We start from the raw sequence: 21,647 nt of genomic DNA on the forward strand, positions 1-21,647 counted from the left end.
CGTTCCTTTAGGATAACCTATAAACAGCTGAACTTTTGTACGAGATTTCAACATATCAGCATCTCCCTTCAGCACATGTGCTTGACTACCTCATATCTGAACATGACTCAGATTAGACTTACGCCCATTCCATAATTCCGTGGGAGTAGAGGGTACTGATTTAGAAGGTACTAAATTCAGAATGTACACTGCCGTTTCTAAAGCATATCCCCAGAACGAATTTGGTAATTCTGAATAACTCATCATCGATCTAACTATTTTCATAAGAGTCTTATTCCTTCGTTCTGCCACACCATTTTGTTGGGGTGTACCAGGTGCAGATAATTGGGATTGAATCCTAACCTCTGATAAGTAATTCCTAAACTCTCCTGAGAGGTACTCGCTACCACGATCAGACCGTAGTGTCTTGATACTTTTACCATGATGTTTCTCCACATCAGCCTTATACTCTTTGAACTTATCAAAGCACTCAGACTTGCGGTGCATCAAGTAAATGTACCCATATCTCAAATAGTTATCTATAAAAGAGACAAAATATTCGAAACCACCTCTCGCCTGGATAGTCATAGGACCACACAAATCAGAATGAACCAATTCCAACACATCTTTTGCTCTATACCCCTTGGCCTTAAAAGGTCTCTTGGTTATTTTTTCTTCCAAGCAAGATTCACATGTTGAAAAGTTTTCCAACACTAATGAACCCAAGAGTCCATCGGCTATTAGCCTTTGAATCCTACTTAAGTTAATATGACCAAGTCTTAGATGCCAAAGATATGTTTGGTTCATTTTTGAAGGTTCCTTTCTCTTATTAGAATTAGAGGATGTGTTATTAATTTCCATTTGTTGCTTTGTGGGAGTAATCAAATTTAGAGTATACAAATTGCCAACTAATGTACCAGAACAGATGACTACCCTATTTTTCTTGATAACCACTTTATCATCATAGGAAACAGTATATCTATCCAAAAATAGTTTAGAAACTGAAATTAAATTCTTTTTAAAACTTGGTACATAAAGATAATTTCTCAAAATCAAAGTTCTATTTCTATCAAATGATAAGTAGACATCTCCCACTGCAACAACCGCCACTTTCGTAGCATTGCCCATGTAGACGGTTATCTCTCCCTTATATAGTCGTCGGGTTTCCTGGAACCCCTGCAATGTATTGTAGACATGATCAGTGGCTCCTGTATCTACACACCAGGTACTGGTAGATAACACCGCTAAACATGTTTCAACTACTAGAGAATAAGATATACCTTTATTGTTCTCTTTCCTAGGAGGACAGTCCGCCTTCCTATGCCGAGACTGCTTGCAAATGAAGCACTTGCCCTTCGGCTTCTTCACTCCTGCTTTAAGTCCAGTACCTAGAGATCGATTCATTTTCTTTGCCAGCCAGCTTGTTTCTTTTTCCTCTTCTTGCCTTTCGACTTAGAAGTAGAAACATTTTCAGCAAAGTAAATTTGAGAATTATGACGAAATAGCCCTTCTGCTGCCTGAAGTTCTGTCAATAGTTCCGCCAATGAATAAATCCTTTTATTCATATTATAGTTCAGGCGGAACTGCTCAAAACTTTTGGGTAGCGTTTGGAGAATAATATCGACCTGGGTTTCCCCATCGATTTCAGCTCCAAGGATTTGTATCTCGTTCAAATAAGCCATCATTTTGAGGATATGATCCCTTACGGGTGTCCCCTCTGACATGGTGGCTGCCATTAAGTTTCTCATAGTCTCTTGCCTAGTAGCCCGATTCTGGTGTCTGAAGAGTTCCTTGAGATTGTACATCATGTTATAGGCAGTAGGCATGGACTAATGCTGATGTTGCAGCATATTTGACATAGAAGCCAAAATGTAACACTGCGCCATCTCATCTGCCTTGACCCATTTCTTATGATACTCAATCTCCTCTTCACTAGAATCACTATTAGGCTCATTAGGGCAGACCTCTAACAGTACAAACTTATAACCTTCGGCAGTTAGGATAATGCCCAGGTTTCTTTTCCAATCTATGTAATTTGGACCAGTAAGTTTGTTCTCTTTTAGAATAATAGCCAGTGGGTTGAAAGTCATCCTAAGAATCACAAAAACAGTTTTAGTCAAGACTTTTGAATTTACACTATAAGAAAAACCCTCATAGACATCGGTGGAACAACAACAATTTTAAGCAAAAATAGATGTCTTTGAGTATTTTACACCGGTTTTTCTAAAAATCGATATTTATGAGTGCAGATTTTCGCTCATAGACATCGGTTTTTTAGCCGATGTCTATGAGCGCCTTTTTTTCGTTAATAGACACCAGTTTTAACAGCGGTTTTTAAAACCCGGTGTTAATGAACCAAAAAATAATAATTTAATTTTTCCACCAATACTTAGCCAAAATTTGCAACACTTCACTCTTCCCTCCAAACTTAAACCTATATCGCGTCGTCCACCATCCACCGTATACCGTCTCGACGCCACCACCACTTTCCTCCTCGCCTGTTCCTCTCCCGATCAGGATTGACTCACGACACATCTCCTCCACCTCCTCCCTTTGGGTAAGAAGAGGAGCCCTTCTTCGCATTTCGAGAAAGGAGAGGTGGCGAGTTGGTCTTGTTTTCTAGGGTTCAGAGTAGTAGCGGCGGAGGGAGGCAAGATGAAGACGACCAGGGAGAAAGGTGATATTAAGTTCCACCGACACTACAAGAAATTTGAGATTCAACCACACCTAATAGACAACGGTTTTTCAAAAAACTGTTGTCTTTTTTTTCATTTAACAACAATTTTATTGAAAACTGTTGTTGTTGGCCATGTTTTTATGAAAATAGACAACAATTTTTAAAAAATCATTTTCTTTTGTATGTCAAAGACAACGATTTTTGAAAACTGTTGTCTATGAGATTTTTTTTTAGCATACGATAATAGTTTTAATCAACCGTTGTCTATTAGCATTGGTTACATGTTAATAAACAACGGTTTTATTAAATTGTTGTCTTATGTGCGTGTTTTGGAGTTTAAGATTATGGTGTTGTCTTTGAAAATTATTTTTTTTTAAAAAATAATCCAACATAGTTATTTGTCCATTTTCATGAACAATAGTTTATTTATAGAATCTCATTTTCATAGATGAAGTGAAATTTATATAACGAGATATTTTTCTCTCTTAAATGTTATATCTATAGCAATTCAATGAATTTAGGAAAAAATAAAATAAAATAATAAATCTATAAATAATTGGAAAATGAATTTATATAACCACTTATTAAATTTTAGAAAAAATTTCTAGATTTATTTGGGGTTTGTTTAATGAATTTATAAGTAATTCAGATAACTAACGAGGGATGGGAAAAACTCTGTTGGGTAATCTTATTTAAAGGAAATGTTGATTTACAAAATTTGTTTTTTTTTTTTCCTTTTGCCCTTAGCCTCCGTCGTTTCCTCTCTTCTCTTTTGAGATTTCGAAGCCGCCCTCACGCGACTTCGAAGCCGGCGGCCCTACTTCGGACTCTTCCGTCTTCCCCTCCCCACCGTGTGCCGACGCAGAAGACGCCGACCACATTCCCATCGTCACCGACCGCACGAGCCCTCTGCTACCTCCCTCGGCCGACATGGGGTCTTCGCCGAACCCCTTCTCTATTCATCATCGTCTTGGTGACCTAAGCAGGGCACTGTCCCGGCCGCCGCCAAGGACTTGAGATCCTTGGCAGTCTTCTGACAGAGACCCGACCCTTGCCCTCAACGCAGTCGATGTCCGCACGCCCTGCCCTCAACGTAGCCGAATTGGGTAATCAGTTTCATTAACAATGTTAATTAAAGTTCTGATTTTGTTAATTATGATTGATTAATTGGATGTTAGGTTAATAAGTTAATTGAATTAAAGTTCATAGATGCATGCATGCTAACAGTAAAATTTAATCAAATAACTAAATGGGGATCGATTAATCAATCCAAATGATAGTTAGGATTTATCCTTTCGTCGTCTAATGGTGTTGTTCTTCTCTTTTGATGAAAAGGTCACTTATTAATAATGGATTGGATCTTCCTGGTCCCTTTGATTCCTGTACGAGAGTTGGTTAAGGTATTCTTACTTTCCATGCATAAGGTGTATAGGAATTCTTACTTTCCATGCATAAGGTGTATAGGAAAAATAATATAAGTGCTTGTGCATGGAATTTGGACAGGTTCGTAATTATGTTAGAAATTTTATAGAACTCTTAAATTTTAAGCAAACAATCAATTGATTTGATAACAAGAAATATCAATTAGGTAAAATTTGAGATCCAGATATCATAGCCCTTTGCATTCCTTTCCTTGGATTGGATCTAATGTAAATTTAGTTTTGCCATATTAATTCCTGAAAACATAATGCCATTGATGTAACATTCCGTGCTCTGAATTCAGCATTACAAATTTTGCTGAGATTGATTAAATGAATCATAAGTCCTTATTCAATTCATTTAGAATTTGTTACAACACATATAAGAAGGTTAAATAATCACTAGAAAAGGAGAACAGATGATTAACCTACCTAGGTTGTTTATGATTATTAGAATTATGTTAATACTTAGCTTTGTTCTATATCCTATGTTTGTAGGATTTGAGTTCGAAGCAAACCCTCTGACTAGATGGTTTGGACACTCTACATTTTCTACATTTGAGATGGGTAATTTCTTCTTGTTTTCTTTAGTTTCTTTGACTTTAGTGCATGATTCTATTATTTGCGTTGATTGTGTAGTAGTTCTTGCTTGTCTTCTACATTTGGCTTGTTTCTTTAAATGATGAAACTTAAACTAAAGATTAGAAAGTCAACTAATGTAACATGCCACTCCACTTCTCTTCTTATGATTTAGCTCATGATCAATGTAAACTTAAAGGATTAATCCAGAGCATATGGTAACTTTCTGGATTCATTTTTATTTAAGACATTCTTTCTTTTAATGGTCCCTTTTAGAATTTAATGTATGACTTATTCCTCAGTATCACATGGAGTGTGTGGGAACCTTTGCACTAGATTGCCCCTTTTAGAATTTAATGCTTCTTGTTCACTGTGAAAAATAATGTTTGCATGGTTTATAATAGAAGCTTTGTATGCAGTGACATAGAATGAAAATTTTGCTTCATAAGAAATTTAAGAGCCACTATATTGTTTCAAGAGGTTATCATTTAGGTTACATAGATAACACTTTTTGCACTTCTGTTAGATGACTAGATCAAATGGTTTTTATGGTTATGTAACATTTAAGTAGCGCAATTAGAATCTGGTGTACAATTTGATATTTAATTTGTAGTATATGTCTTTGTTTGAGTAGGTGTCCTCAAAAGTACTAGGAAGAACGTCGAAAAGCTAAAAAAATGAAGAGACTTTAATAAGTTAAGGAACACTAGGAGCTGCAGTGCCGCCTCTTCACCGACATCCAAGCATAAAATCTCATGTTATATTGCTCTACCTTTGTTTTAATAGTGTTGTTAGTTATCATTTTGTTGGTTGCTTATGAAATTTCTTTAGAATATTGTAGATATTATTTTCAAATGTTAGAAAATTCTATATTAAATTTTATTTTAAAATTTAGTATTTTGAATGATTTATAATATTGGAAAATTGTGTATTATTTTTTTTATTTTTTAGCTAAAAAAGTCGCTCTTCACCAGTCAAAATGGTATGAATTGTTCCTTTTTCTTTGTTATGAAAAATGCAACTAAGAAACAATGGCTTTTGTGTGTTGGGTAGTTTCTCCAAAACATAGTTCCTCTCTAATTTGTAGTTTCTTTTCTTTTCCATGTATATTTTAGGAAAAATTACTTTTTTCCCCTTAAATGATGGAATTCGTATCAATTTTGTTAGTAACTTTGAGTTGTATTAATACCAAAGTTTAAAAGTATCATTCCTTTGTTCCCTTCTCATTCTTCTTCTTCACTTGTTTACCTTCAATCCTTATATTATGCTTTCTTTTGGCTACAAAGGTTTATACTTGATATGGTTATGAGGTGGAGAAACTGCCTGCATTCTATAAACCATCGAGCATTCAAATTGATCCGTATAAATACCTTTGTGATTTATACTAAATGTGTGCTTTCTCTCAAAATCTCAAATTAATACTATCCATTCTGTTAGGCTGCAAACTCAACATCCTGATACTTGTATAGGGATACACTTAATAAACACTTAATTTGTGTAGTCTAATTCAATTGTGTTAGGCATCTAACATTGTTTCCATAGTCAAGCTAACTAATACACCAATATCCAGTTATCTATGTGCTATTGATATCGTGGCCAGTTAAACCATTATTTAAATCTATGTTTTGGATTGTTTTTCATACTAGCATGTTGTATCACTCTTTGCTTATTCCTTTGCTGTAGTATCAACTTGAAATATGAGAATAATCTTTAAGCTCAATCACAATTCAAGATTTAGCAGCATTTTGAAGAAGATGATGTTTCAACATTGCTCTAAAAGGTGATATTAGTAATTCTTAATTTAATATTCTCCTCTATTGTAATATTATTTTAATGGTGATTGTCTGAGGTTATTGAAATTTATTATGTCAATACAAGTAGAATCTTTTTGAGTTTCTGAGGTTATCTGTTTATAGGGGTGTCAAAAATGAACCCGACCCAACGACCCAACCCGAGTCGACCCGAAAAAAATCGGGTTCGGATTGGGCATTTTCGGGTTCGGGTCGGGTTCGGGTTGGAGGGTTGGAGAGTAAAAGAGTCTCGGGTTGGGTCGGGTTGGGTTCGCGTTGACCCGGGTTGACCCGGGTTGACTTAAATATAGGGTTTTGTGGATTTTTTTGGGGTTAAATCAAATTTTATTTTAAAAATTTAGATATTTTTATGTATATTAATATCATGTTTCTATGATAATGATGAAATATTGAGATAAAAGTGAAGAATTATAGGGAAAATAGCCCAAAAAAGTCGTTTTGAATCGGATTTTCGGGTTATATGGGTCGGGTTCGGGTTGATCGGGTTGGTCGGGTTCGGGTTCGGGTTGAGGTGTTTTGGGTTGAACTCGGGTTCGGGTCGGGTTCGGGTTGGGTTAAAAAAAAAAAAAAAAAACTCAACCCGACCCAACCTGACCCGACCCACCCGAATTGACACCCCTATCTGTTTAAATAAAAATCTTCTCTTCCTATTAGCTAATTCTGTTGCTTGCTAGTGATTATGCTTATCTACTATTTGCTTTACTCTCACATGTGAGAGTCAGTTCTTTTCTTACATGTTTGTTTATATCAGATATTTAAGTTTATTTTATTTATAACAAGTACTCTCTTTTTCCTTGTGTTTAGGAAAGTGAAAGTGAGGATGATGGTCTTGACAAGGGTGATGATGATGATGTTGAGGAACCTAAAAAATGAACCAGAGGCTGTTAGGAAAGAACCAACCATTGAGAAACCTGCTCTTGTTTCAGCACCACCCAAAGATGCTGAAAGGCAACTGTCAAAGAAGGAGCTTAAGAAAAAGGAAATGGCAGAGCTGGATGCACTTCTATATGAAATGGGCATTGCAAATTTTAATTAGTTTATTTTTGATAGATAGTAAATTTTAATTCACTTGAGTTGCTTCATACATATGAAGCGACTGTTTAATGTGTGTTGAATTTGTTTATCCTTGTTATGTAGACAAGAAGCAATTGGAGCAAAGTAGTGAAGGGGAGAAGAAAGAAAGTGCTGGTGCTCCTTCAGAGAACAGAATCTTAAAGAAAAAGAAATCCAAGAAAGAAAAATCATCAAAGGAACAGGAGGAGCATGATCAGAATCAGGAGAAAGGAGACATTGAAGCTGAAGTGGCAGATGCATCTGCAGTTGACGTAAAGGAAAGGATAAAGAAGGTGGCCTCCATGAGGTAGAAGAAATCAAGCAAAGGGATGGATGCCGAATAGTTGAATAAAAGGACTTCTTACTTAAGTAGTAGGCTAATTGGTACCTCAACCAGTCAATTGGTGGATACGGACTTGATGTGTATAATATTTATGTGGATACGGACTTGATGTGTATAATATTTATGTGTTGGTTACATGGATATTAACTTGTCTGTATAATATCGATTTTTCACTATTTCAGAAATCGAATCTGTGTCATTAAACAATACTGATATTACATCGGTTTTCCACTGCTGCAAAACGGGTGTCATTAACTAATATTACATCGGTCGTATACCGCTGCCAAAACTGGTGTTATTAACATATAATATTACATCGGTTTTACACCCGATGTCGTTAAGTGCTACTACACCGGTTTTAACCCGATGTTTAAAATGGCAGACCTTTTACATCGCCTTCATAGACATCGGTGGAAAACCGATGTCTATGAGGGTTTTTATTGTAGTGTTAGAATAATATTGAGTTCTCAAACAATATTATTTAAATTCAACAACACCTCAAAACACCGTGAATTTTGTATGCCACGATAGTGTGGACGTATACAAATTCAAACATTTGTAAGAGGAGGTTTTATCCATTAATTTTATTCTTGTCAACCTAACTTTATGACAAATAAAATTAATAGTTGGTATTCCTTTGGTCACACAAATAATAGTAGTGATTCCGATGGGGAGGATACTATTAAGTGCGCCTAAATGTATACCATTACTTGATACTTAGTTCATTAAATAGGATTGTGCCCCTTCAGATGGAGAAGATCACACACTCCTAAATAATTTCCTATAATCATCCATAAAGGAAGTTTGATCTAGTGATGCGCAAACAAACTCATCCGATGTGGAGGAAGGCACTCAGAACCAATGCGCAAGTTTGTTTGCATCACTTACAAACTAGTAATGGAGACCATGGAATTTATTTATAAATCCCTCTCCCACTTAGTTATTTAAGCTAAGGATTTTAACATACACACACACATCACAACAAATAAAAGCAATAAATTTGGAAAAATAATTTTCCATCTATTACTGTCCTCCGTGCTCTGCCAGCCCTAGTAGTCGTCAAAACTAGTCGCCAGCCCTAGGGCTCATGTCATCGTGTCCATCGAGCTTCCTTTTCTGCTGCGCCTCTGGTCCTCAAATAACACCACATCTCGCAAGGATATGATCCACGACAAAAATAAAATTTTACATATATCGATCCTATATTTCACAAAGGAATGTACATAAAGTCTAGATCGAACAAAATGTAAAATCCTAAAACTAATACAGCTTTTGCTGTATTTAATAAGTACAATCATACACACATATAAAATACCCTCGACATATCTGAGGGCCCAATCACACACAATCACAATAGGTCATAATAGTTGGAGTCTGCAACCACAGAGTTAATCTATTTGCATATCTTACTATTATCATGCTTAAAATATATATGAAAAGCCTAGCTTCCTCCTGTTGGTTGCTACTCGGAATACCGCCCTGTACAAAAATTTGTACAAGCATAGAACTATCCTAGCTACCCATGTGCTCTACTGAAGTTAAATTTGGATTGCAAACGATGGTTAACATTATTAATCCAAATTATCCTTCAGAAGTTAAACTTGGATTGGGAACGAAACTTAACATTCTTACTCCAAGTTTAACCGATGTGATCTTCCTAAGTTAAATCATATTACAGAAGTTATCAAATATCTATTTCAAAGATCGGCTTCCAGGTTAAACATGGTGAGGCACTAGGCCTTCTTGGGTATGGGATCATTCACTACTTCCTAGACAAAGCCTCACAAAGAAATTGGATATTTAACTTTTTACAGTAAACTAGGTTTAACTATAGAGACCTCAATAGAAACACATTATCGAAACATGAAATCGAAAAAACAAAATCGATAACAAAAATGATAACATAAAATCGATAGCCAAATTACCTCAAGTGGTCCTGCTCAATACACTCATAGTGTACTAGTGTAATATTATAATCAAGATAAACTTAGGAAGTGGTGGATGATCCCATACCCAAGAAGGCCTAGTGCCTCGCCATGTTTAACCTTGAAGCCGATCTTTGAAATAGATATTTGATAACTTCTGTAATATGATTTAACTTAGGAAGATCACATCGATTGAACTTGGAGTAAGAATGTTAAGTTTTGTTCCCAATCCAAGTTTAACTTCTAAAGGGAAATTTGGATTAATAATGTTAAGCATCGTTTGCAATCCAAATTTAACTTCAGTAGAGCACATGGGTAGCTAGGATAGTTCTATGCTTGTACAAATTTTTGTACAGGGAACTAGGACGGTATTCTGAGTAGCAACCAACAATTGGTATCAGGGTTAGGTTTTAGTTTCTGTGTGTTTGGTTTTAGTTTAATTATGCACATGTCATACATAATTTAGGCATGATAATAGTAGGATGTGCAAATAGATTAACTCTGTGGTTGCAGACATCCTAGATCCAACTATTATGACCATGTTGTGTTTGTGTGTGATTGGACCTTCGGACATGTTGAGGGCATTTTATATGCTTGTATGATTGTAATATTAAATACAGCAGGAGCTGTATTAGTTATTAGGATTTTACATTTTATTTGATCTAGATTATATAGACATTCCTTCATGGAATATAAGATCGATAAATGTAAAATTTTATTTTTGTCGCGGATCGTATCCTTGCGAGGCGTGGGACTATTTTAAGACCAGAGGTGCAACGGAAAAAGAAGCAAGATAGATGCGACGACTAGACCCGATGGCGGTGGCTAAAGATGGCAGCAGCTAGGGTTGATGACACACGGAGGACAGCTATGGATAAAGGCCATAATAGTTGGAAAATTATTTTTCTTATTTATTGCCTTTTATGCTGTGTGCACTTGTGTTTGTATGCTTGTGTGCATGTTAAAATTCCTCATTCTAAATAACTAAGTGGGAGAGGAATTTAATTAAATTCCACGGTCTCCATTACTGGTTTGTAAATGATGCATTCAAACTTGCACGTTGGCTCTGAGTGCCTTCCTCCACATCGGATGAGTTTGTTTGCGGATCACTAGATCAAACTTCCTTAATGGATGATTATAGGAATTATTTAGGATGTGTGTGATCTTCTCCAACTGAAGAGACACAATTCTATTTAGTGGACTTAGTATCAAGTAATGATATACACTTAGACATATTTAATAGTATCCTCCCCATCGGAGTCACTGCTATTATTTGTGTGACTGAAGAAATACCAACTATTAATTTATCATAAAGCTAGGTAAACCCCCCTCTTACAAATTATTGAATTTGTATACGTCCATACTATCGTGACATACAAAATTCATGGTGTTTGAGGTAATTTTATTTGTCATAAAGTTAGGTTGACAAAATAAAATTAATGGGTAAAACTTCCTCTTACAAATAATTAAATTTTTATACGTTCACACTATCATGACATACAAAATTTATGGTGTTTGAGGTAATTTTAGGTTGACAAGATAATTAATGGGTAAAACCCTTCTCTTACAAATGTTTGAATTTGTATACGTCCACACTATCGTGACATACAAAATTCACGGTATTTGAGGTGTTGGTGAATTTAAATGATATTGTTTGAGGAATTAATATTATTTTAAATTCTAAGGTTTTGACCAAATATTTAATCAAAGACAGACCAACTATTAATTTTATTTGTCATAAAGTTAGGATGACTAGATAATAAAATTAATGATTGAATTTGTATACGTCCACACTATCGTGACATATAAGATTCACGGTATTTGATGTGTTGGTCTTGACCAAATATTTTATGATTCTTTGGATTTCAAATGGTTTTCAATTCCCTAGTTGTTATACTAGAGAATAGACTTACTAGTCCCAATTATAATGATTGGAAACAAAACTTGGATACTAAGGTGGACTGTCCTCTCAGAAATGAGAACAATAAAGGTGTATCTTATTCATTAGTTGTTGAAACATGTTTAGTGGTGTTATCTACCGGTACCTGGTGGGTAGATACGGGAACCACTGATCATGTCTGCAATTCATTGCAGGGGTGCCAGGAAACCCGACGACTACATGAAGGAGAAATCACTGTTTACATGGGAAATGCTACGAAAGTGGTGATTGTTGCAGTGGGAGATGTTTATTTATTCTTTAATAGGAATAAAACATTGATTTTGAGAAATTCCCTTTATGTACCAAGTTTTAGAAAGAATTTGATTTCAGTTTCTAAACTATTTGAGGATGGATATTCTGTTTCTTTTGATGATAAAGTGGTTGTCAAGAAAAATAAAGTGGTTATCTGTTCTGGTATATTAATTGGCAATTTGTATGCTCTAAATCCAATAACTCTCACAATGCAACAAATGGAAATTAATAACACATCTTCTAATTTTAATAAGAGAAAGCAACCTTCGGAAATGAACCAAACATATCTTTGGCATCTAAGGCTAGGTCATATTAACTTGAGTAGGATTCAAAGGTTAATAGCCGATGAACTTTTGGGTTCATTAGTGGGGGAAAACTTTCCAACTTGCGAGTCTTGCTTGGAAGAAAAAATGGCCAAGAGATCTTTTAAGGCTAAGGGGTATAGAGCCAAAGATGTGTTGGAAATGATTTATTCTGATTTGTGTGGACCTATGACTATCCAGGCAAGAGGTGATTTCGAATATTTCGACGACTATTCGAGATACGGGTACATTTACTTGATGCGCCGCAAGTCTAAGTGCTTTGATAAGTTCAAAGAGTACAAGGCTGATGTGGAGAAACGTCATGGTAAAAGTATCAAGACACTATGGTCTGATCATGGTGGCGAGTACCTCTCAGGAGAGTTTAGGAATTACTTATCAAAGGTTAGGATTCAATCCCAATTGTCTGCACCTGGTATACCCCAACAAAATGGTGTGGCAGAACGAAGGAATAGGACTCCTATGGAAATAGTTTGATCGATGATGAGTTATTCAGAATTACCAAATTTGTTCTGGGGATATACTCTGGAAATGGCAGTGAACATAGTACCTTCTAAGTCAGAACCTTCTACTCCCATAGAATTGTAGAATGGACGTAAGCCTAGTCTGAAGCATATTCAGATTTGGAGTAGTCCGGCACATGTGCTGAAGGGAGACACTGATAAGTTGGAATTACGAACAAGAGTTCACTTGTTTGTGGGTTATCCTAGAGAAACGAAAGGAGGTTTATAGTCCTAAAAATCAGAAGGTCATTGTTAGTACCAATGCCCAATTTTTAGAAGAGGACTATGTAATGAACCATAAGCCCATAAGAAAAATTGTTCTTAAAGAAATTAGAGAAGACACGTTTAAACTAGTACCAACTATACAAGATGAGATACCACAAGAAACTGCAACATGTGTCATAAATGATGCACAATTACAGACAGTGCCTCGTCATAGTGGGAGGGTTGTTAGGCAACCTGAAAGATTCATATTTTGGGAGAGTCTTTGGACTTGATCCCTGGTGAACATGAACCTGATCCCCGGACATATGATGAAGCGCTCTAAGATAAAGATGAAGCATCTTGGCAACGAGCAATGAATACAGAAATAGAATCTATGTATTCTAATAAAGTCTGGGAGCTTGTAGAATCACCAAATGGTGTAAAAGCCATTGGATGTAAATAGGTTTACAATAGAAAAAGAGGGACAGACGGGAAGGTGAAAACTTTCAAAGCAAGGCTTATTGAAAAAGGGAATCCATTATGAGAAAACCTTTTCACCGGTAGCCTCATATGGATTATGAGATTTGGCAAATGGATGTCAAGACAGCTTTCCTTAATGGAAGTCTTGAAGAAAATATCCATATGAAGCAACCAGAAGGATTCATTGCAAAGGGCAAAGAGCATCTTGTATGTAAGCTCAATCGGTCTATTTATGGACTAAAGCAAGCTTCAAAATCTTGGAACGTCCGATTTAATGAAGTCCTATGGATTCATTCAGTGTCCGGATGAGTCTTGTGTATACAAGAAGTGTGACGAAAATGTGTTGGATTTCTTGTACTATATGTAGATGACATTTTGTTAGTTGGCAACAATATCAAAGTGTTGTCAGAAGTTAGGGTATGGTTGTCCAAGCAATTTGATATGAAGGACTTAGGAGAATGCGGACATATTCTTGGGATCAAAATAATAAGGTATCGTAAGAAAAGAATGTTGTGCTTTTCCCAAGCTTCATATATCGATACTATCCTAGCTCGTTTTAGCATGCAAGACTCCAAGAAAAGTTTTCTACCTTTTAGGTATGGAGTATCTTTATTTAAAGGGATGTCTCCTAAGACATCAAAAGAGATAGAGGAAATAAAGGCAGTTTCTTATGCTTCAGCTGTAGGAAGCCTAATGTATGCAATGTAATGCACGAGGCCGGATATCTATTTTGTCGTGGGCATGGTTAGCAGGTATCAAAGTAACCCAGAACCGGGACACTGGACTGCCATAAAGTATATATTAAAGTACCTGAGAAGGACTAGACATTATATGCTGGTTTAAAAGGCAGATGATTTGCTCCCTGTGGGTTACACGGATTCGGACTTCCAATCTGATAGGGACAATAGTAAGTCAACATCGAGGTTTTGTTTTTACTTTAGGAGGTGAAGCCATAACTATGGAGGAGTGTTAAGCATAGATGCTTTTTCAGGACTCCACCATGGAAGCTGAGTATTTGGTAGCCTCTGAGACAGTCATAGAAGCTATATGGCTCAGAAACTTCATGATGGACTTAGATATGATTCCTGGTTTGCCTAAAATTATTATAATTTATTGTGATAATAGTGGTGCAGTAGCAAACTCGAAGAAACCATGAGTCCATAAGGCAAGTAAACACATTGAGCGCAAGTACCACCTAATATGAGACATCGTATAAATGAGGAGAAGTTGTTGTCGCCTAGATTGCATTAGATGATAACCTGGAAAGATCCTTTCACTAAGACCCTTAAGGAAAGAGCTTTTGATAGACATATTGAGGGGTTGAGAATCAGATGTATGGCAGGGTATATGGCAGCATAGTCTTTTAGTATAAGTGGGAGATTGTTGAAATGTATACTAAAAGTTTAGCTTTTTATATAAACATTTATTTAAAAATAAGAATCACATTGGTCAAATATCTACATTTATGCTAAGTGTAGTTGTCCATTTAATTTATATTGTAGATAATATGGTGTGAGAAGGCATACAGAAGATCATGTTATCAGATTCTTATAAATTATAAATAGTAGCTCACAACCAAGATAGAATGGACAAACCATTGGAGTGGTTGTAGTATAATTTAGTATTAGTTTATCTTGACTATAATATTACACTAGTACACTATGAGTGTATTGAGCAGGACCACTTGAGGTAGTTTCTTTTTATACTGACTACATAAAAGAACAAAACCTTTGTTATTATGGAAGTACGCACTCTTAATCATGCTATAATAACAAGCACGTATACTTAATATTTATTTCTTTAATTTATCAAATTAAAGAGTACGATTTAGTTTGTTAAATCAATAGGCCCGATAAGTTGGGAAATGATATTATTTATATGGTGTGTTATTGATTATAGAATGAAACCGTGTCCTAGTAATCTAGGTTGATGATATCCCCTTGAGGAACTCATAAGGATTGTCATGTAAACCCTGCAGGTGGACTTAGTCCGACATGACAATAAAGTTGAGTGGTACTACTCTTGGAGCTAGATATTAATTAAGTGGGTTGTCAATAACTCATTTAATTAGTGGACATTCAATATCTTAAACATAGGGAGATTAATGCACTCATAATAAGAAGGAGCCCATAATGTAATTTGGGATTGATGCGGTAATTCAATAATAAATTTTTAGTGGTATGAGTTATTATTGATGAACTTGAGTGGGGTGTTCGGGCAAACACAGGAAGCTCAAGCTCATCGGGAGACCAAAACCAATTTCTCATCTCGGTCCCTGTTGTAGCCTCTATAAATTCTTGTATCCACAAAGTCCACTTCTTACCCAAGTAATGGGCCGGACACATCCTTGCTTGGTGCAAGGGGCCGACTAAGTATGAGCTTGGAAGCCAAGAGGTGGCCGACCAAAGCTTGGTGCCCAAGCTAAGGGCCGACCACATGTAGAATAAAAGGAAAAAGAAGTTTTGTTTTGAAACAAAATTTTATTAAAATATTTCCTTTTTTGTAGTTATCTACAATGGTTAAAAGAGAAATTTTATTTTGTTAAAATATTTCTTTTTTTGTAGTTATCTACAATGATTAAAAGAGATATTTTATTTTATTAAAATCTTTCCTTTTTTTTAGTTATCTACAATGGTTAAAAGAAAGATTTTAATTTCCTTTTATAGCCATCCTCATGGTTTTAAAAGAGAGTTTTAAAATTTTAAAAACTTTCCTTTGGTTTAGGAGCATTGCCAATGTTACAAGAACCTATAGGGTCACATACAAAGGGCAGTTAGATGGAGATTGTGTTCATATGATGGACCAAGAGGATTAGGTTCATGTGATGAACCAAATTTGATTAAGAGTAATCTAAATTAGACTAATTGAGTTGAATGAGTCTAGTTTAGACTATGATTCATTGAGTCAATTTAAACCAATGAATAGAGATTCATTAAATTAAATTGATTTGAATCAAAGGTTAGATTTGATCAACTATGGGAGATAAGAGGTCAAGTTTGACTTGACTTGAGAGGGAAGATGAAAGGTCAAGTTTGACTTGACCAAATGCCACCTCATTTGTGACTTGGCATGGGTCCGCCAATGATGATGTTCCACATCATCAAGGTTACTTCATTGTGTGCCACCTCATGAGGAAGACCAAGAGCCATGACTCTTGGTATTACATGGAGGTATAAAACCTTTAAAAAGTGGTCGGCCACATTAGTGAAGCAAATCAAGGCTAATCAAAGCTTCTTCTTCCTCCTCTCTTCTTTCTTGCTGTCCCTCTCCTCCATTGCCGAGACCTCTCAAGGGTGCTAGCACACTCTAAGTGGTTCTCTCCACCTTTTGTCCATGTGGATACGTATAGAGGAGTGAACACTTGACACTCTACGAGATCCGACAACCGTTTGGACGAGCAGGATAAGTGAAGGGCATCGCTACAAGGGTAACACTTCTTTTTATGTAGATCTAAGGTAGATCTAGCGTAGACAAACATGTACATGAATAATTTTTTTATCTTCGCACAGATCTGTGGCTAGCTTCGAGGTTTCTGCAACGCAAAAAATGATTTTTGCGGCTCGAAATTGTTAACAAATTCATCGTATGAAGTTAACTAGTGCTTAATCAACAGTCCTTGTGGATACAATATCTTTTATTATTACTGACGACGTAACCGTACACTTGCGGTTCGTAATAAGTTTTTGGCGGCGTTGCCGGGGACTGTTTTTTATTAACATTAGTTGATTAGCATATGAGTTACTCTAGATATATATATATATTTTTGTTTGCATTCTCTTACTTGTTTTCATTATGCATTTTTTTTCTACAATTTAAATTCTGCATTTTATTTTTGTTACTTCTACATGTCTATCTTGTTTTGGCTATAATCATTTAGATGGGCATGTTTAAACTGATTACTAGCTTGAAAGCTCTATTTCAAAAGTTTGACCAAATGTTTGTTGTGAATTCTAATACTCTTTTATGTGAATTCTGTTATGCAACTGGTCATATATTTGATAATTGTCCAATATTGTTTGACCGTCCATATAGAATGCATGTAGAAAGAAGGGTGTTTTCTTTAACTTTAATCAAAGGTCAGAGCAAAATTTTTGTAAAGCTTGCAATGAAATAGGTCATTCAATTGAGAGTTGTTAAAAGTTATTCAATTTGGGAACATCAATTGATGAACTTGATAGAAAATTAGATGAAATGACCTCATTAAATTCACACACATATGACTCTAACTTGATGGACCCCCAATTTTCTCCCACTCAAAGCAAGCCATATAAAAGAATGTCCGCTCTATAGTCTCTATCCAGGACTGAGCTATGCTCGGATCAGTCTCCCCACGGAACAATGTGAATTGGCTTTTCACCAACTTTGCCAAGGTTGGGATCCGTGTTCGTGCCGCAACTATATCAGTAGGGATCGCTGTGGAACTAGGCAGAACCACTGGGGTTGATCCTATGGGTGGTACTGCTGGATAGGTCGGAAGAGGTACCACTGGTGCTGTCACATAAACCGGGGTAGGTGCCGCTAGTGGCACTACAGAGTAGACATAAGTAGGGGTGACTAAAAGCATAATGGGTGGTACCGGATAAGAAACAACCGGTACTGCTGGTACGGGTGTCGAGTATGTAGTAACCGACATAGGTATATGTGGTACCGAGTACGCCATAGCAGACACGGGAACCGTCGGGGTCTGATAACTTGACGTGCTCACAATACCCTAAGGAGTCTGTCCCCAACGGACAGGCTCGACCCCAACAAATCTCTCTAGAGACTCTATCTCCGGATAATCTATCGCCCTCTTACGTGGTCGGCCACGTCTCGGTACTATAACACGTGTATGTATCATATCTGTAAACAAAATGTTACCCAGATATCACTACAGGTATGAGAACTATAAAATTATCTAACTTACCTATTTATCGTCTGGAGATGTCCTATCGCTGCTTAGTCCCCCAAATAGAACCTCGCCAAAATATATCTCGGAATTCCGAATAAAAAAATCGATGAAAATCCGTACAATCCGAAAATACCCAGATACGCTCACAAACTCCATAACACAAAAAAACCGAAATCGGAGCCTAGCTCTGATACCAAATAAATTGGTATTAGATTAATTCGAAAATCCAAAACCTCGTAAAACAGGTATCGTAAACCTGCTTTGATACCAAAAATATTGTCATGTCCCAGGTAGTCTCTGCCGATAAAATTTCGACAGCATCTTCCCTTGTATGGGTAACAATATGAATCCTGAGATACATATATCCATACCTCGGCCCACACGGGCGGAACAAAGCAGTACATAAATGAAAACAATCCATGCAGTTTATATAGACAATCCATACAGTTTAATATACAGTCTCCGGCTGACAACAAAATATAACTAAAGGAAAAGACGATATAAAAATCATCAAAGATATATGTACATCCTACTCCACTACAACGAAGGAAATGAAATCCATGAAGTAATGAAATATCTGCAGTGGAAAATAAGAGTAGCAAACGCAAATGTTCAACGCAAAGTCCAAAGTACAAGAACTCACATCCACAAGGTATATATTGACATAGAAACGAATACCAAAGTCTACAACCGAAAATCATCGCGACAAAGGGGGCTAGCAACTGGAATCTCTTGATGGCCTCAACCTGAAAAGTAGTAATGTAACGGTGTGAGTCTAAAGAACTTAGCAGGTAACCAATAGATATGTACAGTAACATATAACTACCAACAATAACCTATAGTACAGTCTCCTAACAGTATAACAGGTATGCATAGCTGAATAAACTATAGAAACTAACAATAAGCATGTAATACAGTCTACAGCAAGAATAATAAGAAATGCATAACTGCAATGAACTGTACTCACCTGCGAGGCTTGAGCATATGACTGTGAACATACACAGATAAAAATAGTCAGAGAAAATAAGCATGTATCCTATATGCATGTCAAACATATGCAGTCGCCAAAATGCATCATCCAATATGAATGACGTGTTTTGGTCACCGATCGACCATCTCACTACGATGGTGAGGCCGAAGGTGGTAGTACCCTGAAGAGTGACCGAGTGGACGGGATGCTGTCGGAGTACACCTATCCTCCTACCTCAAACATAGTGAGGGAGCACAATGCTCTCATCTCCCGGTACGTGATGACGGGGAGGGATCCCTATTCTGCTACCACGCTGCGTCACACTACCCATGAGCGGACCAACGGAGCACTACAGAGCTAATTGCCATACACACCCTGGGTGCTGTGCCACTACCCATGTAGTGATCACGTTGTGTGCAAGCCCATGTAGCTGGCCGACGAGCTCAATAATAATGGAATCGTCAATCACCCAGCATGTAATCATGCGGAATGGTGCATGATGCTATAGTATGTCATACCTGAACATATCCTCCTCCATATATATGTGCCAGAAAAATAAACGCATATATAAACATGATATAAGCAACATGAATCCAAGATCACATATCCAGTATGTCTAACAATTAATCCAGTATATAGAAGCACAACATATCATCACCTCTAAGAGCATCGGTACACATAACAATAACTAAGAGTATATAAGTCTAATGTATAACAACTAACAGTAGAAGCATGTAGCAGGTATCAAATAAACTATAACCAGGGAAGTGATAAATCTACCAATCACTAGTAATTATATATATACTACACATATCATAAGACACTATCAAGAGTTAAGTCAAAGGGTACCTGCCTCAAATAAAAGGTACTCTCAAGCAATCCAAAGTTGAGACATCCATCTTGAATCAGAGTCCTGCGTCAAACAATATATATATTTTATTTAGCTAAATCTAAAAGAATAGCTAAATAAAATCCCTAATACTAAGTTAGGGCAAAACCCTAATCACATCACGACTAAGTACAACCTCAAATCAAGCCTACACATGATCTACCACATGTTCCAACCATACTAATCATGAAATCCTCCAAATTCAATTTGATCTACAACCAAAATCAATTACCTATATTCAACTAATCAATCACACTTAACCTGATTCATCTAGAACATGTACCAATTACTCCTACACATACCTTAATCAAGCTACTGGAAAACAAGGTGATTTGCTGGACCAGAACACCACAGCAAGCTTCTTCCCCCCTGTCGGATTAAGATGAGGATATCACAAATCAAACAATACCTAATTCATCAACATCATGTATCAATTCCCTGTTCCTTACCACAATCGGTTGTCTCCAGAAGGTTTGAGGAGACACGGATTGTTCTGTGAACAGCTCAAGAAGGAGGAAACGAAGGGTAAATTGGTCGGAGACAACCAAAACCAAGTCCTTCACCGTGCCCTAGCCACCTAGCAATCGTCGCTCATGCGCAAGAACCGGTTGAGGAAGCGATCGCTCCACCAGAAAAAAGCTTAGACAGCGTCAGCAACCTCAAGAATCGGGCGTCGGTCCTCAGGCGATGCGAAGAGGACGAGATCATCGGGAAATAGTCGCCTTCTGTCGGCGTCGGTGCGTCGGATCGCCCCCGTTAGAGAACAGAGAGATCGGAGCGAGAATGAGAAGGGCTTCGGCTGGATCTGAGCTTAAGGGTCGATGCCGACAGAGGAAGATCACTGGAGGTCGAAGCTCCATTCTCGTCGGCGCCGATTCGTCCGTGAGAGGACAACGAGAAGAAGAAGAGGAAGGGAGAAGAAGGTGTTCGGCGTTAGGTGGTTTGAGGGAAACGGCGATTTGGGGGAGAGAATAAAAAGAAAAAGGAATTTATATAATAAACATTTCCAAACTTAAACGGGGTATACCAAACAGGTTTTATCTGAACCCGTCGATTCGTCCCTCAAAATCCGTTTTACGAGCTCCAAAAAATTCTCAGAAAATTTCTAAAAATTCTAGAAAATTTTTATAAGGTTATTTATCAAATAACCCTATTTATTTAAATTTTCTGATATCTTACATACCTTTAGGGAAAACAATACTCCATGGGCAAGGTTTCTTACCAAAATGTATTGTGGTGCGACTTCCCCAGTGATTGTTACTATAAAATACAATGCTTCTCCTTGCTAGAGAAGGATGATGAAAACTCATGTTATTGGAGAATATCATATTGGATGGACTGCTGGTGGGCGTCGGGTAAAATTCTGGTATGGTGAATGGCTGGATAAAGGGCCTTTGTTTCAGTCTTGTGTAGT

At 36.8% G+C, this 21,647-nt stretch overlaps 1 long non-coding RNA gene across 2 annotated transcripts; it reads left to right on the forward strand.

The window, feature by feature from the left end:
* The first annotated feature begins 3,383 nt into the window (after positions 1–3,383).
* Positions 3,384–8,003, forward strand: LOC122021147. 2 transcript variants are annotated; one of them, XR_006122463.1, is made up of 4 exons: positions 3,384–3,762; positions 3,992–4,056; positions 4,573–4,641; positions 7,269–8,003. It is a non-coding gene; the product is annotated as an uncharacterized LOC122021147 (long non-coding RNA). The 2 variants fall into 2 exon arrangements; XR_006122462.1 differs by lacking the exon at positions 3,992–4,056.
* Positions 8,004–21,647: the final 13,644 nt, after the last annotated feature.

Source organism: Zingiber officinale, chromosome 9A (genome assembly GCF_018446385.1).
Source record: "Zingiber officinale cultivar Zhangliang chromosome 9A, Zo_v1.1, whole genome shotgun sequence".
NCBI classification, from domain to species: Eukaryota; Viridiplantae; Streptophyta; class Magnoliopsida; order Zingiberales; family Zingiberaceae; genus Zingiber; species Zingiber officinale.